We start from the raw sequence: 13,317 nt of genomic DNA, 5'->3' as shown, positions 1-13,317 counted from the left end.
TATAGACTGGACCAAATCCATGATACACAGAAGAGTATTGATGTTTTCCCGGCTATTATCTGGAGATTTGTGTTTGGTGGAGAGTCGCTTTCTCCTCTCTTGGCCTCTGGCCTGCAGCAGCGGTTAAAGGCTGCAGTGTCAACAAGTCATGAAATGAACTTTTAATGTGAGACAACCAACATGGAAACTGTTGATCAGTACACTTGATTATTGAACCAGTGATTGTTCTGCTGTGCTGTACAAAGCAGAGCCTGATTTTGTGGAGGTGGCTGCAGCTCCCGTAGAGACGCTGCTTTCCTGCAAACAAAAACACTGACAGTTCAAAGTTAAAGAGCTCAGATGAAGATCAGTGAGATGTTTTTATGATCTACTTCACCAAACTTCTCTGAGTTTGTGTGCTTCTCATCCTGCTCTGAGAGAAGTCCTTTAATTTCTTTTCGCAAACTTCAAGGGATTTTGCTTTCACTTCCTGGAACTTGACTTTCCAAGTATGACTAATAGCTGGCTGTATGCTGCATATATAAAATAATAAAAAATAGACTGATTAACTGTTCTTGTTTCACTCAGCGCTGGAGATTATCAGACTGCGGCAGCTTTATTAATAATATGAATTATTGTAGACAGATGCACTCTGAGTCTGAAACCATTACATCTGTAAAGCTGCCCTCTAAATCTGTGCTTCCCTGCAGATGGAGGTCGGTTCACTTCTCTGCAGTAACCGTTTCATTAGTAGTCCACGACTTGTCTCGGTACACATTTCCTGAATAAAAGAAACCCAATCCCCACGGTCCTTCAGACCGCTGGAAGTGATTGTAGTTTGATAAACCAGCAATTTGATTTTATAAATTGTACACTCGTGTTTGTGAATACGTGGCGTTTATTATTGGTCATTTAAAAAAAAAAAAAAAAAGAGTCTTGGCATTCACAAACAAGCTGGTGGGAGTGAACACATGCCGTTTGCTTATTCATGCATGCAAACAGACGCGAGCAAACACACACATACATTCAGTTCACTGTATATGTGGCTTTCATACCGTCGCCCACGTGTCTCTTTCTCTTTCCTCGGCACGTCCTTCGGTCTGTACATGGCCTCATTTTACCAACCTCTCTCCAATAAACTGCCACATTTAGAGGAACATCGTCTCGGTTTTTGCATTTCATCAAGCCGCAGGGGTGCTTTTATTTTCCTCACTAGTGCTTATTTTCTACCGCAAATTAACGCAAAATGTCAAACTATTCCTCTAAGTCTGACTCGGTCTTAATCAAATGCAGGCAAAATTAGAAAACCCTCTGCAACAAGGCTGTCTCAGATCTGCAGCATCCTGTGAACAGCAAACAGTAACTGTGTCTTCATCTTTGTGTTTGGGTGTTTTTTTAAGTGCCCATTAAAAATGTCAAAATTTAGCAAAAACAAAAAGGGAAAAGAAAGTTTTTTGCTTGGTACTGTGATGAAAACAGACTCGGTAGGCAGACAGACATGTGACTGCTTCAGTAAAGCTTCCACTGAGGACAACATCACGCGGACTGACGAGGAGACGAAAACGCTCTTGAAAATAACACATGAAACAAACTTGGATTCGTATTTTCTTTGGCTGATCCTCCAGAAATTCAGCGAGGAAAAAAAAGAAAGTGCTGCAGTTAAATGGAAAAAAATGGCCAAAATCAACTGGAAGCGAAAAGGAACACGCTGCTCTTAATTCTGGTTTTTAGTTACATCCTGCCAGAATATGAGACACACAATACGAAAGACTTGTCTCACATGGTCTTATTAGGAGGAAAAGTGAGTTTTTCATGACTTCTATACGTTCCCAAAGTGATTCATGCGCCAAAATGTACAAAGAACTAAATCTGTGACGGGGAACTTATTAATTTATATAGGACGCTGAAGCATGTAATCACCTTACTGTTGTTTTTTCGGTGGTATGAAATCTGTTTCCATGGAAATACACTGGGAATATTCAAATGAGCTGTTATTCATGAGCTGAACGTTTGTAAAGCACAGTAGCAGACGCTGCTGTAAACTAACGGTCTTCTTTGCCTTAAGTGCCTTTTAACATTACCTGGATGTGATGAGTGAGCAGCACTGCTCGCAGCTCCAACACCAGTCACTATGACTTCACCGTTTTTCCATATCGTCTGCCAAGGTTACAGCCATTTGTCGCCAGCCGCTAAATCTATAAGTGGGCACTTCACCTCATTTCGTCCTGCTTCATGAGCAGCATCATTAGGCGAGCGCTCTAATGATTTGCACGCACACACACATGCACATGAACGTACACCAGATTTCTGACGCGGGATCATACGTGAAGCTCTTGGGTCCACACTGCTGAACTTGTCCGCAAGCAGCAAGAAGCTGGAGCTGGACGACTCCTGCAGCTCCGGGGCGGCTGTTCTGTAGCCGATCGTGAACTTTGACCTCCCTGTGGAGCGTGGCGAGATAAAAGAGAGAAGCTTGCTGTCGGGGCAGTAGGCCCTATTAAAAACTGAGACAAAACAACACAAAAGATCCCTGTGGAAAATCCTGGTCTGCAGCAGGAACTCTTCACCTCATAACACTGAAAATATAAAAGAAGAAACTCGAAAGTTTTGACTGATCAAGCGTAAAGTTTTAACATATCAGTTGTTTGCAGAAACACATCCTCTGCTCTGGTGATCGGGCTGTTCATAAATCTGAGAGTTTGACACGTTAAACACAGTGTTTCTCATCATAACAGCTAATGAAGTATGATTTATAAAACACCAGTTTCCCATCGGGCCAGTACTCAGCAACACTGATCCACCTGACTGTCGACAGCGCTGTGATTTCCCACTACATGACAAAACAGCGAATGAAACTCGAATTCCATTAAAACTAAATCACGACGTATTGGGTGAATGCGTTTACAGTGCACATCTCTCTCTCTCTCTCTCTCTGGGAGGGAGACATCCATCCACAGTGCATGGGGTAACCATAGTAACTAGAAACTAGGTTATAAAGTTCATCCACTGTCTATAACTGCTTATCCTCTGGAGGGTCACGGTGCCGATCCCGGCTGACGCTGGCCGAGAGTCGGGGTACATTCTGGACACGTCGCCCTGCTCATCACAGATACGAGGTACAGTATATGAACAACAGGTGCACCAACCTGTGGAGAGCGTGCAGGGCGCCGACTATATTCTATCAACAAGATGCTCCAGAGAAACACGATGAATATCAAGTACACGATGCCGGGATTTGTGTCTGGGTGTTGAGGGGTTTGCGAAATGTGCGAAATCCTCTCTCACCTTCGACACACAGCCTCTCTGTGTTTAGTCAGTGGGATTCAGCCACACTGTACCATAAAGTGTCACACATACAGCCTGTAAAGCACAATATGTATGTAAGCAGCATTCTACAGATGGTTATAATACTGTGCCCACCTCTTTTACTTCAGCCCCAGTGATTCTTATACGCACTGAAAGCACATAAAACAGGCAAATATACAGTTGGATGTATCAGAGTCTAATGCTCTTTTTGGGTACAAACATAAGATAATGATGTCGCTGCCGACTGAAACAAGACAACACAGATACATGAAGTCCAGCACATGTGGACTGGATTATTTGATGGGGCATTTATGGGTCAGCTGGCTGAATAAACTCTGTGTGACTGAAATGTCCTCAGAAAATAACAAAACATAGTGAAGCCTGATATTTTTATTTCTTCTTCTATGAGTGACTGTAGTGTGGAGGACTCAAACTGCCAAAATCAGAAATAAATAAATATATAATGTCTCAATAAATTAAGTAATAATCAATTAAAAGCACCAAAATACTACAGATGTGACTGATGTCAGTATTTCTGCTTCAGTTTGCTTCTGTATGCATCTTCCTTTGTATTAATTCAACTAAAGTTAAAAGAAAATACAGCAATAAAATACATTTCTGGAAATATACAAAGGGAAAATAATTAAACAAATACATTTAAGTTATTAAATTCATACATGATGTTAAAAGATTAAATGTGAAAGTAAAAACAAAATGCAGAGGCAAATTAAAGCAGACGTGTTTTCTGTGACATTCAAACATATATTTTTATATTAATTATGATTAATTTAACATCATTTATTTAATTTTTTAGCCATTTATTAATTTATATATGTATTTCTTATTTTGCCAGTCTCAGTTCCCACAGCCACAACTGTATTTCCCAAATTAATTTCTCATTTCAGAGTCAAGCATGACAATCAAGGCAGAGCTGTTGTTTTTGTCTGGGTTGGCTTTTTTTTTTTTTAATGTATTTTGCTTTTGAAGACGTTAAGTTTCCATAATGGAGCTCCATCATTGTCTTCGCTGCACACAGTCACACTTCACGAGTTCCTTCATTACCACAAATGTCGGCACCAAAGTTTATTTTCTCTCCAGCAGAGAACAGAAAAGTTCTCAACAAATGCACTTTGTTTGCATCTTTAAAAAAAAAACTGAACAGTTTATTTGTCTCTGTGAACCACAGACATGGAGGTAAAAAGTGATAAAATACTGCAAGACAGTGCGACGCATTGTTGAATTTTGATGTTCTGGTGAATTATGACAGATTTATCCTTTAAGCCTCAGGTCTTAAAACTAAGAAGAAATGATTATTTGCAGGCTGGAACATCCAGCGTTTATCTCCTTTGTTCACCCATGTTTGCATTACCGACAACGAGTTCATATTAAAATGCATGAAAATAATTAATTTCAGATTTTCGAATATCCTGCTCACGGTTAAAAGGCTGAAGGTTGCGTCTGAGGAAATTCTTCCCATTTTTTTTTTTTGACATCTGCCATTGTGAGGTGATGCCTCAAGTTTTCTCTGAAGCAGTTTCACCTTTTTCTCATGTTAATGGCTGCGTCGTTCTAAGAAACGACTCGGCTGCTGTTCCTCCAGTTTTCCATTGTGCGGACAAAAGCGGGAGTTGTATCAGCAGATGCAGAAGAGTCGGGATTATTAGTGAGCCAGTTAAGTGCTGCCGGCCCTCGACGGCTGCTCTCTGTATGTGCATGTCTCTGCGGGGAAAAGCACATATATGTCTATACATATTTATGTGTGTGTGTGTGAGAGAGGCCTTCATCTCCAGAGCCTTTGATGCTCACAGCCTTTTCCTGTCTTTTGTGAAACGGGGGCGGGCGAGGGTGGGGGTGGGGAACGTTGCACTACTGTTCTATCCAAAGCCATTAGAGACCACATCCTCTTAAGTCCACTGTAATTGGTCAGGGAGTGATAATGAGCTTGTTCCCACTGAGGAGGCGTGACTGGACACAGAAACAGAAGAGCCCAAATAACAAAATGAATTGGAAGGACCTGTCCTTAATTCTGACCCTGATAAGACAAGAAAATGATCCACGATCCTCCGGGAGGTGATGACAGTTGATTTGTGGACGTCACCCCCGACGGAGAGCTCGCGTTTTTTTGTATTTTACACTCTGAAACAATGGAGATATCTTGAGCCAGTCCCATTCCCACCTCCGACAGACAAGGCAGTGATTTTTATCTGGAGCGTTAGATTGTACGTCAATAACATCACGTCACAGATGTGCCGGAAACAGCTGTAACAGAAGAGAAAACAACAATGGGTCCATTGTGAGAGAAGCATGAAATGATTCGTTTCACTCGCAGAATCTAAGCCATGCGGTCCGATAACATCTGGAAAGTCTAGAAGAGCCGCACGACTACTCGGCTGGTGATCCAGAACATCACTGAGCAGCTTTACTGATTTAGGTTCAGTCATGTTGTGATGGATGCAGAAGGTTCTGATGTTTCTGGGTTTTCAAGATTTTCCTTTTAAACTTTCTGGAGAAAGATAAACACGCTCATCTCTCAGCGAAGTCATCATAGATATGAAGACTATCTATAAGAAATCCCTCCTCGTTGTGTCTCTCAGTACCTTCAACTAAACAGTTTCCATCATTGCTCCGGCTGCCAGGTTCAGTCATTGTTGCCCTCAAGGACTTTTACAGCAGCAGCGTTGTTTTTACAGTCAACGATCCCGACACATGTAAGATATGTAATAAACACGTGTTGCGAACAAACTCACCTATTAGCACGAACACAGACACGAGAATTTGCACGACTCATTACAGTGCTGATAAGCATGTGCAGCAGTTACGCTGTGCTAATTATTCAGTCAGTGATTACTGCAGCGCGGGAGGAGACGTTTTACCTTAACATGAATTAATTTTGGTGAACAATCCTATTTATAATCTCAGTGTTCATGATTGAGGGATCCGATTGGAGGTTTTGCCGAACTGTTATCGCAAAGAGAAAAAAAAAAATTATATCTGCATTTTTTTACTTTCTCTCCACATGTGACATGAAGCAGGACGTGTGAAAATATCTGATCAACACAAAGCATTTAGGTAGAAAGCTGAGCATTTATGATAAAGCCCAGTTGACATAATCGTTCTCCCTCCTTCTTCTCTACGTCACCACATGAACAAGCTGCTGTAATCAGCTGCTGTAGCAGCAAACAGGAGGATCCTGCTGTTTACCATTCACAAGCAGGAAGGACCGCCTGTTTTTGGAGTTCTCCGTCCTGATTGGATAAAGTTTGCAGGGATACCAGGAATAATATCTTCTCTTTTACTTCCGGTGTGGGGGAGGATAGACATGGATCACTGACCAAACACTGTAACAATGATCACTGTTGGAATACAGAGTGATTTCAGAATTATTCTTAAAAAACAAACAAACAAACAAACAAAAAACACTTACAATTTCCACATGTGAATGACATAGATTCATATTTAAAGCTGCTGTGATTGTCACATTTGAAAAGTCAGATTTCATTGTGACAGTTTAATAAGTTAATTTTACGTTTTTCCAAAATATATGTTGTTGTAATGCAGATTTTTTTACTGCAAACTAAAACCAGATTTGTTGTATTCAGCATGTGAATTCGACAACATCTGACTGTCGGATATGAGACGACTGAGCGTCCTTGAACAAACTCGACCGGCTGAAAGTGAACACATGACACGGTAAAACACAGCAGGTGTTTGAAAGTCGGAGCTAAAGAGATTCAGTTAGAAGCTACAAAAGCACTGAGAGCTGAACACGGACTTTTAAAAAGCTCTTTCTCTCAGGTTTCATCATGAGTTGAGTTTCGATTCGCGGGGCGAGACAGGTGCTCGTCACGGGTTGGCTGCAGTCGCTAGACGGGGCGAGGTCCGGTCCAGCTCAGCTCGGCGCTGGTGGAAAAAGACGGCACAGCACTAAAACGTCATCTTGACCAGCACAGTAATGCTGCTTTTCTCACACAAAGCCTTGGATCTTTGCTTTGCAGACACAGCAGCGCACACTCTAGCATCTGAAGGACTGCTTTCTCTTTAGAAAGTAGTTTTCTCTATGAAATGGTCCTGTGCATTGAGTTCCTACCGTTAGATTAAATCTTTTTTGTTTGTTTGTTTGTTTTTTTTCCAAGTAGTCGTGAAAGCATCAGACAGAAACGTACAGATAACCATTTTCCTCGCCTCGGTTGCTGCTATCTGACAACATTAATTTCATATGCGATCAAACGAAAGTTCAAGTTCAAAGGTTTCGCCCGCCGACACCTCCTTCTCCTCTAATCTTCCCGGTGTCCCAGAGAATCACACATATCACGAAACATCCTAAAAGACCTCACACTGTGGTTCTGCCCTCTGTGGTATGCCGTGGTGAGGTCTGCCTTGTTGCCATAGTTATTTCCAGTGCCTGGCCCCCTTTTGATATATCATAGCAGCCTTTATTTCCACCCATGTTGTACCACATTGCCCATTTTGGCAAACCAATCTGATCTGATGCTGCCTCTGTTTTGCTGTTTTATCCAGCCGTGGCATCCTGCTGGGAATGGAGTCATTAACACGGGGGAGGGGGCTCAACTTTTTCAATCGCTGCGAATTTGACGGCGGCCCGTGAGCGTCACCACGGTGATTTAACCCTTCAAAGGAGAAATCGCACAGGAGCTTTGTGGAATTGTTAAAAAAAAAACAAAAGTGGGATCATCATCATACATGAGTGTGTAATGTCTAGTTTCTGTGAGTCATCTTTGGTTCCATGGGGAAGCCGAGAAATCTACTATGATGTTCAGTGGAGATCAGTGATTGGCTGGGAGGATGATTGGATGGTAACCGTAATAGGAGGGGTCAATCGTTCGGGTTAAAGGTAATAAACTGTGTCTTTTGGATTCAGGGCTATTAGCATCAGTAACGCCAGTGGAAATGTAGCATCTGAACCAATTATAGATGCTATCACCATGGTTTCAGCCTAAAGGTCGCACGCAGTCGGAGGTGTGAAGAGGAAGCAGTTTTTCAGAGGAAGTGCTGACAACTGATGCTGTTCATTTGCTCGTGATTTAGTGGAAGCAGATGGTTCTGTTGTTTTCGTCGAGCAGCGTGAAATGTCTTCGCAATATGGACGCATTATAGGAGCAGCGTGTGTGTGTACGTTTTTATCCTGCAGGTGTGCACGTCACGTGTTTTTGTGCACTTGGGCAATTTTGTCAGTCACGACAGTAAAGAGAGCACAGAGCAAAAACACAACAGAGGGATCAGCGTCCCAACAACGGAATCAAACACTTGCTGATACCAGATGCTGTGCACAACTGACCGCTACTGGTTTCTTTACCTCTTCTTCTTCCCTGTTAGATGGCAATTCAATTGTTTTCATATGGATTGCCAAGACGTTCAGCACAGATATTCATGGTCCCCAGAGGATGAATCCCAGCGACTTTGGTGATCCCCTGATGTTTGTCCTCCACACACACAAAAAAAAATTAATTGGGTTAAAAATTGACCCAGCTCATGTCGATGGACTGATATCACTGTGTTGGTGTCGTTCCTGGATCATCATGATTGATGTTGTTCCAGGACCATCACTGCAACTAACCAATCAGACGGAGTGTTGTTCATGGAGGGTCAGAAAGTTCACATTTCAAGCCAGCTGATGTGGCTTTATTGGCTGAGTGTGGGAATCTTACCCAGGAGGTTTAGCATAGTAAATTACAGGAGAACAAACAGTATCAGCTATTGCCCCAACTTAACAAAACATTTTTCTGTTTATGTTAGTTAAAACTTGGACTTTCACAACGTTTAACATGTGTTAGAGAGGATAACTTCTCCTACGCGCTCAATTTTCTGGCCTTTTTCACCCCCGAGTTGCAAAAAATGCGACGAGTCGGTTGCAGTTATGGTCCTGCAGCGACATTATTTATGACGTCCAGGAACGATATCAGATCGTGCGAGGGTCAGTGTAGCACTGTGACAGCACTGGTTTAATTCCTCCATCCACCATCATGGTTGTCTGATCCACTTACCAAACAGTAATGTTAAAAATAACACCACCACTGGGTCAAAACAACCCCGTCGGTGCAGGGAAACGTTAACCCAGAACTGTCCGTGTTCTGTATTGACTCAGACACTTTCTAAAACACGCTGCGGAAATAAATAACCCCAGTGTTGTTTATAAAGTATATAAATCACACAGCCAGGAGAACCACTTTGAGGAGAAACCAGACTTTTCTTGTTTGCACAGCAATAAAAATGATGCCAGTCCACCAGTGTTAGCTTTTCAGTGCGGCGATGCATCCGCCCATGTTGATGAGGCTTGTGCAGCAATCTGTTGTAGGTCAACAACGAGCCTCGCAGCACCGCTCGGACAGATTGAAGTCCCCCAAAGATCCACTTTGATGTCACACACAAACACGCTCACTGTTAGAACCGAGGCCTGGAGGGACGACCGCGGAACAAATGCTGTTAGCCAAAGAATGATGAACATGTTGTGTGAAAGTTAAGTAGGTTAAAATCATTAGAACGAGGAAAATATGATGTTTTTTAAAAAAAAAAATAAAAAAAAATGCACACAGCCTACAAACAAACTTCCAGGCATGATGCATATTTGACGACATCATTACGAGCCACATGAAAAGTTTGAGAACAAAAAACATAAAACATCTGTGCATGACTTGGCTGGGAAGCTCTTTATTAGGAATGATGTATTTATTAAACGGCAGCTTGGCTTTCTATGCCGCTCGCCGATTCCCGAATGATAAACAAGCAATTAAACGCTAACGAATCAATTACGGTGCCAAGCTGTGTTATTAACTTTACACATGCTAACTAACCAACCCAAGCATCATCATCATCATCATCATCATCTTCCCCACCACTGCATCCAGCTGGAAAGGGAAGCGATTCATGTCCCCTGCCAGCCTCCGTGATTGTGCTGTCACTGCAACAGCTGTAAATTAACGCTTCCTCATCCAGCCTCTCAGCAGTCAGCCACCAGCGCTGCGCTGCAATAAACCTTCTCGGGGACGTTGGGGAGCTGAAGCTAATGCATTGATATTGCAAAATGAGATAGAACTGGTGAGCTGTGTACTGGGTATCTGTTTGTGCCCTCTCTTTACAGCAGGATGTGTTTGTGCACGGCATGCGAACAAACTTAAGGTGTTTTTAGAAAAAGATGTCGAGGATGTGACGTCTCGGTTTACTCTCACTTGTGACATAAATACGGTACTTCAACAGGTGTTCGAGCTGTCAGCGACACTTTCAAGAAAAAGTCGTCATTTTGGATTTGGGAGATTGATGCTTCCTCTGTGATTTTATGCCATCAAGCTAGAGCCAACAAGCAATTAGCATGGCATTAACACTGGAGGCAGAGGGAACGACTCGCCCGGCTCTGTCCAAAGTACGAAAAAAATGCACCTCCCCGTCTCTAAATTAGCCTGGAAGCCTGGCAACCAGCAGAGCCCTCGGCTTGTGTGCTGGTTAAACAATGAAGATATAACATGTTAATTAGAAAGCTTTGGAGAAACTGCTCTTCTTTATTCTAAGATGAGCTAATTGGCTGCTGTGCTGCTGCGGCTTCATATTTTACGCCCCAACACGAGAGTGGTATTGATCCTTTCAGTGAGAAAGCAAATAAACATATTTCTCAATATGTCAAAGGTAATGAAGCGGCCAAAGATTGTGCCTCTACCCTCTCTTTAGTCATCCGTCTCTACAAAGTGTCTTGAGCTTCAGACGTAGATGCATTACGTCTTTTCTTTGTCATGATGAATGCTTGCTGATGGGAATGTTGGCACTCTGTGAAAAACAGAGACAGCATAACGACTTTGCAGCGTTAAAATGAGGGAACATTAATTGTGCAGCAATCTTTTGTTAGATTTTTTAATTCTCTTTAAAAAAACAATAAATCAGGGAAATATTTTGGGTTACTATACTTCTAACAGTTCCGTGTTTTAGGACTATTGATTGGTAGATTGACAGTGAGGTGAACCAGATGGTTCATGGGGAAAAAGCTTCGTTCAAACTGTGAGCAAAAGATCTGCATCTACACGGTAAAATCTGAAAAAATGATTGTCTCAAAAAGTAAAGAAACTAATAACTTTGAGTTGCTGAAACACTTTTTGCTTGCACAACTTCAAGTAGAAGTAGACTAATACATTTAATTCTTAAACTCAGTGTAGTTGGAACTGAAGGGTTAAATGTAAAAGTTAACCTACAGAACATCAGCTCATCAGCCTCTGCTGTATCTTCCTGGTCTCGTCTCCACTCCGGTGCCGGACTGCTCAGTTTCATACGGTGACAATAGCTGAGCTCCAGAGTTTTTCTTGCGCTTTAGCTCAAGTGGTTTTTTATCACCCCTGCTGGGTTTTATCTAACCTCCAACACATCTATGATACCTCCACGTCACCACCAGACATCTCAGCCTGCCGGCCTTGCCTGCCTGCTCTCCTCATCTTCCACTCCTTCAAGATCTCTGTCGCAATATAAAATTACTTTTTAAATGGATTTCCTGCCTCAGGCTGCTGCATTCTGGGTCCAAACAAAACCCCGCTGTAACAAGTCCAGTCCTCACTCTCCTCATATCAGGCAAAGGAAAACCGAAACAACGAGCTGAGAGATGCTTAAATGCTCGGCGGCGCCCTGCAGCGACAGGTGATGTTTGTTAGGAGAAGCAGTCTCTTCCACATGAACCTCGTCCTGTGATCTATTGTTAATATAAAGATATATTCATGAACTTTAAATGTAAGCTTGTTTAATCTCACGCTGGAGACGAGTGCTTTGCATACTCTGAAAAGTGCCACAGTTCAGACGTGGAGGGCAAATAGGAGGCTAGTATAAATTGTGTGTTAGCGTAATGGTATTCTGAAGACTTTACTATCCAATTTAGCTGACAGTGTAAGTGCGTATATTTTTTTCACACCAGCGGGGACTGAGCCTTTAACCCTGTCACAGTCGGTGGTTCATGACTCCACTCCCTCACGCAGACAGAACGACTTGGGTTTTATATCGCAAAACACACACATGCAGCCAGTGAATTTATACCAGGTGCATCAAGTCTTAACTCTCCCGTGCAACATGAATACGCACAAAGAACAATAAGTACGCTCTGCACAACCACGCAATAACAAAACAGGTACAAAGCCATCAGTTCCTGTGATGTGAGAACAATTTCAAGTCTAATTGGGCTCACGCTGCCAAAGAGGAGCCGGAGAGAAGATTAAAAAGAGGAAAGCCGGGTGAAGAGTAGAGCGCTGGAGGCTTTTCTTCACCCCCTGCCTTGCTCTCCGATCTCCATCCACCCCTCCACTTGTCCAGCCGTCCGCCCACGCGACTTCAAGGAGTCACCGTTCCCTGGCAACCCTGTGTGATTTTTTTGGGGTGGGGGGGTGGAAACGCCTAAAGGTGGGGACATAATGATGTTAAAGAGGGGAGGAGGGTCAGGAGTCGTGTCTCATCTCACCTCACACTGACACTGGGTGTTAAGGTAACTGTCGCGTGATATCAATTGACAGGCCAGGAGGGAATACTGAATTTACTCTACTATAACCACAAATCCACGGTTAAGTAATATCTGTAGCCGACTGACACGTGAATTGTCTCTCTCTGGCAATCAACATCACTCAACTCGCTTCTCAAGAGGGTTCACGTCCAGGAGGAGGAGGTTGCGTGATGGCAGGGCGCTGACTGTGGAAATGTACCAAAGAGCTGCAGAGAAACAAGTCAGACGACGCTACGTTGAACGAGATGACAAGCAATCATGATGAGAAAGAGCTCACCGACAGACGGAAAACAACCCCTTGTGCCGGAGAAATGAGTCTGCATCTGAAGGACCCAAAAAGAACAAAAAAAAAAAAAAAAACTCTTCTGGCTGATAGAAATGTGTGTGTGCTCCTCCCAGAAAGGCCCGGCCACATTCTGACAACAGCGTTACGGCTATTTTTAGGCATCCACCTCGACCGCCTGCCTAATTAACATCTTCTTGTGACATTGTGAGCGAAAACAAAGCTTGTGATTGGCTCAGGGAGTCTGGAGTGTCTTAACAGAGCTTTTGAGCTT

Source organism: Acanthopagrus latus, chromosome 22, assembly GCF_904848185.1.
Source record: "Acanthopagrus latus isolate v.2019 chromosome 22, fAcaLat1.1, whole genome shotgun sequence".
In the NCBI taxonomy this organism is placed as follows: Eukaryota; Metazoa; Chordata; class Actinopteri; order Spariformes; family Sparidae; genus Acanthopagrus; species Acanthopagrus latus.
The sequence above is the reverse complement of the archived record's forward strand: the minus strand, read 5'-3'. Positions refer to the sequence as shown.